General features: G+C 41.3%; 1 non-coding gene across 1 annotated transcript; it reads right to left on the bottom strand.

Moving 5' to 3' along the window:
- Window positions 1-2,797: 2,797 nt before the first annotated feature.
- On the bottom strand, window positions 2,798-2,904 carry LOC125363739. The gene has a single exon (XR_007213320.1). It is a non-coding gene; the product is annotated as a U6 spliceosomal RNA (small nuclear RNA).
- Window positions 2,905-8,642: the final 5,738 nt, after the last annotated feature.

Here is an 8,642-nt window from a genome sequence, read left to right as displayed (position 1 = left end):
TCTTTGTTAAAGAAGTTCCGTCCTGTGCCAATGAGCCCAAGTGTCTCTCCTATTCCTTCCTTTAGTGTTTTCAGGGTGTCTGTTTTGATTTCGAGGTCTTTGATCCATTTGGAATTGATTTTGGTGCAGGGTGATATATAAGGATCTAGTTTTAGATTGTTGCATGTGTTGAACCAGTTTTGCCAGCACCATTTGTTAAAGAGGCTATCTTTCTTCCAAACTATTGTTTTAGCTCCTTTATCAAAGATTAAGTAGGCATAGTTCTGTGGGCTCATTTCTGGGTCTTCAATTCTGTTCCATTGGTCTTCAGGCCTGTTCCGGTGCCAATACCAAACTGTTTTTATTACTATAGCTTTATAATACAGCTTGAAGTTGGGTATTGTAATTCCTCCAGCACTGTTCTTTCTGCTTAGGATTGTTTTTGTTATTCTGGGTCTTTTATTGTTCCATATGAATTTCTAGATTGCTTCCTTTATTTCATTAAAAAATGGTGTTGGAATATTAATGGGTATTGCATTGAATTTGTAGAAAGCCTTTGGCAATATTGCCATTTTGATTATATTAATCCTCCCAATCCAGGAGCATGGGAGGTTTTTCCATTTCCTTAGTTCTGCCTTAATTTCATTTTTCATGTTTTTAAAGTTCTCATCATAGAGGTCTTCCACTTCGTTGGTTAAGGTTATTCCTAGGTATTTTATGTTTTGGGGGGCTATTGCAAAAGGAGTTGCTTTCCTGATTTCAGCCTCGGTCTTCGGGTCATTAGCATAGAGAAAGGCCGTTCATTTTTGAAGGTTTATTTTATATCCTGCAACTTTGCCAAAGTTTTGGATCAGCTCTAGTAGCTTGGGGGTAGAGTCTGTGGGATTCTTTAGGTATAGGATCATGTCATCTGCGAAGAGAGAAAGTTTAACTTCATCTTTTCCTATTTGGATCCCCTTTATATTTTCTTCTTGCCTAATTGCTCTGGCTAGGAATTCTAATACTATGTTGAAGAGCAGGGGAGAGAGTGGACATCCCCGCCTTGTTCCTGATTTTAAAGGAAATGGCTTTAGTTTTTCACCATTTAGAGTTATGCTTGCTGTTGGTTTGTCATAAACTGCCTTGATTATATTCAGGAATGTTCCCTGGAATCCCAGTTTTTCCAGGGCTTTTAGTACAAATGGGTGCTGGTTTTTATCGAATGCTTTTTCCGCATTGAGTGATATAACCACGTGGTTCTTTACCTTGCTCTGGTTCATGTGGTGGATTACATTAATTGACTTGCATATATTGAACCAACTTTGCATCCCTGGGATGAATCCAGTTTGATCGTGGTGTATGATTTTTTTGATGACCTGCTGAAGTCGATTGGCCAGAATTTTGTTGAGAATTTTTGTGTCTGTGTTCATCAGGGAAATCGGTCTGTAGTCCTCTTTCCGTGATGAGTCCCTGCCTGGTTTTGGGATGAGGGTTATACTGAATAGAATGTATCTGGTAGTGAACGTTCTCTTTCAATTTCATGAAGAGTTTGAGAAATATTGGTGTGAGTTCTGTTTTGAAGGCCTTGTAGAATTCTGCAGTGAATCTGTCTGGACCTGGGCTTTTCTTGGATGGGAGATCACTTATTGCCGTTTCTATTTCAATACTGGATATGGGTCTGTTTAGAAGGTTTAAATCTTCATGGTTGAGTTTGGGGATATGAATTTTTTCTAGGGAATCATCATCCATTTCTTCCAAGTTCTCAAATTTGTTGGCATAAAGGTTTGCAAAATAGTCCCTTATTATGTTCTGGATTTTGGTTGTTTCTGTGGTGATGTTAACTGTTTCATCTCTTATCTTGTTTATTTGAGTGTGCTGCCTTCGTTTTTTGGTCAGGTTTGCCAGGGGTCTGTCTATCTTGTTGATTTTTTCAAAGAACCAACTCTTTGTTTTGTTGATTCTTTCGATGGTTTTTTCATCTGTAATTGATTCAATTCTGATTTTATTTTAATTATTTGCTTCTGTCTATTGACTTGGGGTTTGGCTTGTTCTCTTTCAAGGAAATTAAGGTGCGTCCTTAAATTAATGAGTTGCTGTTTCTCCAGTTTGTTGGTGTATGCACTCAGAGATATAAATTTTCCTCTGAGTACTGCCTTTGCTGTGTCCCAAAGGAGCTGGTACTTTGTGTCCTCATCTTGGTTTAATTCCATAAACATTTGAATTTCCGTTTTAATTTCTTCAATGACCCACTGATGGTTCAGCAGTGTGTTGTTTAGTCTCCATGAATTGTGGGATTTTCTGTGGTGGCTGTTTGAGTTGAGCTCTAATTTTATTCCATTGTGGTCTGAGAGAATGCAGGGAATGGTTTTGATACTTCTGAATTTGTACAGATTTTCTTTGTGCCCTAAGATGTGATCTATTTTGGAGAATGTTCCATGTGCCGCTGAGAAGAATGTGTATTCTGTTGTTGCTGGGTGGAATATTCTGTAGATGTTGGTTAAGTCTAGTTAGTCTATGTAATTGTTTAGTTCTGTGGTTTCTTTGTTCAGTTGGCATGTTGATCTGTCCAGAGGTGACAGTGGAGTGTTAAAGTCCCCAACTATCAATGTCTTTGGGTCTTTGAGTGTTTATAGAGTCAGTAGTGTTTGTTTGATGAAGTTGGGTGCTCCTGTATTTGGTGTGTAGATATTTAGGATGGTTATATCTTCCTGTAGGAGAGATCCCTTTACTAGTATGTAGTAACCTTCTTTGTCTCGTCTTACCTTTTCAAATTTGAAGTCAATTTTGTCTGATACTAGGATGGCAACTCCGGCCTGCTTATGGGGGCCATTTGCTTGATAAAAATATGGAACGCTTCACGAATTTGCGTGTCATCCTTGCACAGGGGCCATGCTAATCTTCTCTGTATGGTTCCAATTTTAGTATATGTGTTGCCGAAGCGAGCACTGTTAACTTCATTTTTTTAAAAAAAAAAAACTCTTTTTGAGCATAGATCCACTGAGACCATTCTTTATTCCGAATACGGAACAGTATGTCTTGAACATCTATATGAAACCTACCACACAATAGAAAAGAAAGCGATCTCCCAGAGAATTACATCGCGCTGGATTTGTGATGCGGTTGGATGCCTATAATGTTTGGAACCAGTCATGGAATAAGTTACCCTCCAAGGGGAAGTACTGGGTGAAGTGATTTCAGCGTGAACACACCAGCCCGCGTGGACAGGACGGATGGGCTTCACCTACTACGCGTGTGTCTTCGCAGCAGGGCTGCCGAGCACACGCAGGGTGGCAGTATCTCCACAGAAACAAGCTGGGCCCCCTTCCCATGTGGCTTGTGCCCCGTTTCTTCATTCTTCACTGGCACTGGCCCTTTACATTATTTATTTATTTTTACTTATTCATCACTCTCCTCGCTTTATTTTTCTGGGGAAAGGAGAGAGAAGGTAGCGTCAGCATGCATGCGTGTGTGTATTTCAATATTTCTGTGAAGGATGCCCTCGCATTTGGGGGAATTGTCTCTGTTCATTTGGATTAAGCCCTAGACAGTTTCCTTAAATAGCTGTATAAATCATCGGGAAGACATGACCTTGCTTTTCAATCAGCCTGTATTTATGGTTTGGCAACTCTTCGCCGTGCAACTGATGGGTTCAGAGTCACAGGCCGTGGATTTATGGCTGCCTTCACCGTGACAGGCTTGGGCTGTGTACTAATACTTAGCTCACTCCACGGCAAGATAGAGCTTCTTGTGGTCGCTGAGAGCCAAAAGTTTAGATCTTTGTTTTATTTCTGTTGAACTTTCATTTGGAAAAAGGACAGAAAGCAATTTGTAATTTTTATTTATGCTATTATCTTACTTGTGAGTGTGTGTCAGTCGTAGGGTTTGAACTCAAGGACTGGGCACTGTCCTTTAGGTTTTTTGCTCAAGGCTGGTCCTCTACCACTTCAGCCATAGCTCCATTGCTGGCTTTTTGGTGGCTAACAAAAGATAGGAGTTTAAGGGATCTGACTGCCCAGACTAGCTTCAACCCAAGATCCTCAAATCTCAGCCTTCCCAGTTGCTAGGATTACAGGCATGAGTCACTGGCACCTGGCTAATTATTTTTTAGGTCTGGGGTTGGAACTTGAACTTGGTACCTGACACTTTCTGTCACTGGCTAGCTCGCTACTGAGACATGCTTCCAACTCCTGATTTTTATTTTTAATTAAAAATGATTTATTTAAAAAATATGCCCAATATTTATTTTCTAATCTTTAATATACTGGGATAGCATAGGTGTGTGTGTGTGTGTGTGTGTGTGTGTGTGTGTGTGTGTGTGTGTGTGTGTGCTGGTACTGGGGCTGGTACTCAGGCCTGAGCACTGGGCCTTAGCGTATTAGTTCAAGGCTGGTGTTCTACTACTTGAGCTACCACTGCACCTTAGGCTACTGTTTGATGCCAGTCCTGAGGCTCAGGTCTCAGGGCTTGGGCTCTGCCATTGAGCTGTTTTTGCTCAAGGCTAGAGCTCCACCTCTACCACATGAGCCACAGCTCAATTTCCAGTGTTTTGGTGATTAACTGGAGATAAGATTGTCACAGACATTTCTGTCAGGGTTGGTGTTGAACTTTGAACCTCCAATCTCAGCCCCATGGCTGGTTAGGATTACAGGTATGAGCTACCTGTGCCTAACAAATATATATATATATATATATTTTTGCATGTGTATGGGTGCTTTGAAATAAAGAGTTTGTGAAGACCAGACCTTAAAAGCACGTTTTTACTACCCATTTCCACAGGGAGAAAACCCAGTATTATTTATTTACTTATTAATTATCGTTAAGTAGTTGTATAGGGAGCTGCCATTTAACAAAACAGTATATAGTACTAAAATGCATGCTGATTGGTGTTTTTCCCTTCAACAATCTCATCCCCCTTTGATCCACTCCTTCTCTTACATTTCTTAAATTTCGTGATGCCTATAATGAGTTGCTTCCTGCGGTCTCCTCATCTTCCTCTCTTCATGGTTTAAAACATCTCCCTTGCCCTTCCCCTGGTGCTGGGGCTCGAATCTAAGACCTTGTACACCACAGGGAACTGCTCGACCCCCAGTGCAGGTTGTATTTTCATTCTTCTCTTCCCCAGAGACTTTTCCTTCAAAGGGGATGTAGGGAAGTCTAGACAGAAAACAACTCAGTGCCTAACTACTATCACCTTCAGTGCTTTCTCAAGGATCAGCGCATTAATGTGTTACTTTCCTCCAAGATGATGTGAGTGTTTAGAAAGGACAGAGGTCGGCGCCTGGCCTTTGCTGCTAAGAAGAGCACCTCGGGGCATGTCAGCCCTTTCATTCTGCATTCTGCAGTACCTGACTTTTGCCTGGCATGGCTGCAAGCAACCAGCAGATGGCGCTGGGATTCTGTCAAAAATGAGTGAGTCACTTGGTCTCGGGCCTGGGTCTATCCCCATTCATTTTCAAGGGTGAAAAGCAGTGTCTAGAGAAAAATCTTTGTTAGCACAAAGACTGAATTTGTGAGAGACAAAATTATGTTTTTTAGTTCATTCAAAGACGAATGGATAATCTCTCTCTGTGTTTTTTTATTTTTTAAAGCTAACTCACAGAAACAGGAAAACTAAATCTCTTACATTGATTGATTATCCCTAGGTTCTCGTTTATCATCGTTGTTTTATTGGGAGCCTGGATAAGGCAGTTGGTATTTTCATGCATTTTGAAGGAGGACTAAAATGGCTGTTCTCGGCTTTGCCTGTTCACAGATTTTGAAGAGGAAGAAATGGATACTTCGGTTGTTTATAAAACCTGATGCAAACAAAGGAAGCTTAGCCAGGGCTCATAGCACAGTGCAGGACCCCGAATTGGCTGTGGAGGGGGTGCTTTAGGTGAGCGTTCTAATAGGATCCTATTTAATTTTCCACACACCATCTCTTTTGTGGCTGAAAAAACAGATTCATGTTACCAATCTCCTCCAGGTAGCAGTTCTAAGAGGCAGAAGCTACAAGGGCATTTCTGAAGCGGGTTGTCATCAATCCTGGGAAAATTCTCTGCCCACACAGTAAGGAATTGTTTTGTTAATCTCACGCCATGGTGGTGGAAGGCATATAACTCCCTCTTTGCTCTATGAGAGCTGTAGATGGTCATAATGAGTAAGGTTTTCTGGAGAGTACAATGAGGAATTAATATCCCCAAGGTCTTGAGACTAATAACAATGAAAGCAGGTTTTCTCTGTGACCACCAGGTGCCTGGAGAGGCCTGATGGAATGGGATTGGATCACCACGCAGAGAGAGCAAAGCACAGGACAAAACACAGAGTATCCTGTATGCTGATTTCTGCAGTGGAGAATGTAGTGCTTCCTCTCTCTCTCTCTCTCTCTCTCTTTCTCTCTCACACACACACACACTCACACACACACAGTGCACTAGAAAAATACCTATAGAGGTTGCAGCTCTACCCTGTGTGTTCACTTGGCATCGGGTGCTGGAGAGTGTATAAATCAGTGGCATCGCCAGTCTAGCTGCTTCTTCGAATCTCTGTAGAAGAGGCATCCAAGGTGGCCTGAGAAAATGTCCTTCTATTGTTTGTGACCTTTGGAGGTGTAATTATGGAAAATAGAAGCAAAATAGACATGGTGAGCTAATGCAAATCTTGCTTTTACCTTATTCCTTTACCTGCATTCACACCATGTGTAAGTGCTCACGCAGGCCCTTCTTTCTCAATGTAGCACATGGAGGCTTCTGTAGGAAACCCCAGCTGTTTCTTCTCACAAGGACGCAGACCATTCGAGTAATGGTGCATTGTCACGTGTACTGTGATGTTTCTGGAACAATGGTCTGTAGCTCATTAAATGCAGTCCTAAGGGTTTGGATTCAATATAACCTTACTCAAAATATGTAAAAACCATTTCCTTCACAGCGAAGGGAAGGTATAGGCCAGGAAAAATGCAAACTTAGAAAGAAAAATACTTTCCTTTTGTCTGGCTGATGCTTTTCTTCTGCCCAGCACTGGAATAGGAAGAAATTAGGATGGAGGAGGATAGAGAAACGGAATAAATCTCTCCTCATTTCAAATCATAAATGGGCAGTTCTGGGCTTAAACTCAGAGGCTGGACATTGTCCCTGAGCTCTTTTGCTCAACGCTAGCACTCTACCACTTGCGCCACAGCTCCACTTCAGACTTTCTGGTGGTTCAGACGAGGTACGAGTCTCATGGACCTTCCTGCTAGGGCTGGCTTCGAACCACACTCAGATCTCAGCCTCCTTTGTAACTAGAATTATGGGTGTGAGTCCTAAGAGCCAGCCACCTTCCTTCAAAGTGCAATTAGCCCCCCTCTGTCGTCCCAAGATGCAAAAAAATATTCACATCAGAACACCAATACGTATTTAGAGACAATAATTTGGGAAACATTTTTAGTTTGACCTCTAAGTAATTCACTGAATGCCAGAGCTCATTTTCGGTCTCCCATATCTGGAAACAGAACCACGTGTGTTTTAATAGCATGCTAATCTGAAACGATGACTGCAACCTGTGTTCTTTAAAATGGATAAAGTATTCCACGGCTAGAGTTCTATTGTACTTAAAAAAAAAACAACTACAAATGGTCTCTTATTTTTTTTTTTGACTAAACCTATTTTCATCATCTTTCAATCGTTTACGTTTATTTCAATTTAAGTGGTTTTCAATTTATTTTTTATTACATTTAAAGAGTTACACAAAGGAGTTTCAGTTCAGCACGTCATTTTATGAGCACAACGCATTTTGACCAATGTCGCTCTTGCTCTCATACTGATGCCCCACTATCCATCCCACCGCTTGTTCAAGTGTCCTACTTCCCTTTTCATGGATGTTCCCTGAATATTGTGGGTGCATTCACCCATGATTCCTCCTTTCACTGTCTACCCCCCTCCCCTGAAGTCCTGTGTCCCATAGGGAAGCCAAAGTTCAGCTGCCTGCTATTCATTTTGTTCAGCCGACAGTTACTTGTTCAAAAGAGTTACACCATGCAAACCCACCCACGCCTATACTGTTCTGGGATCCGTTTGATGGTGGTGTGTATACACGCAGATAACCCTGTATGTGCTTTCCATGTTTCCACATGTTTATATCTTATATTTTATGATCTGGCTTCCTCATAGGAGAGAAAACAGACACATGCACATAGGGAGGAAGAGACACACAGGGAAGAGAGAGAGAAAAAGGGAATGGATGGATAGGTGGACCGATATGCAGCGTCTCCCTCCTGAGCTGCTTTGCGTGGATCGTGTCTCTCCTAAGTCATTTATATTTGCACTTGTGTGAACCACTTCCAATAATCGTTATAGGTAGAGCCCTTGGAGATCATTGACTGTGAGTGCCAGCTCCAGAGGCTTACAATTGAGAGTCATCATGAGTTTTATCTTGCTATGAAAACCACAGAAATCACTTTTATATAGAGAAGTGGCTCTTTCATCTTGTAAACATTTTAAGTTAGGTGCTTCGGTAATGAGTCTTAGATCAGGTGAAAAATTGGTTGCAATAATAATTTATGTATCAGTCACTGTTTGAATGAACTTCTGGCTTTTCCCACTTGGTTGAAATAGGAAGGAATGAATATTTTTAAATGATTCTTTGAAATAGCATCTATGTTTATGGCAATCAGATTATAGAAGAAGAAATTTACACAGGTATATTTGGGAGGAAGTGTGTGTGTGTGT

The sequence above is a fragment of the Perognathus longimembris genome, chromosome 14, assembly GCF_023159225.1.
Source record: "Perognathus longimembris pacificus isolate PPM17 chromosome 14, ASM2315922v1, whole genome shotgun sequence".
Classification (NCBI taxonomy): domain Eukaryota; kingdom Metazoa; phylum Chordata; class Mammalia; order Rodentia; family Heteromyidae; genus Perognathus; species Perognathus longimembris.
The sequence above is the reverse complement of the archived record's forward strand: the minus strand, read 5'-3'. Positions and strand labels throughout refer to the sequence as shown.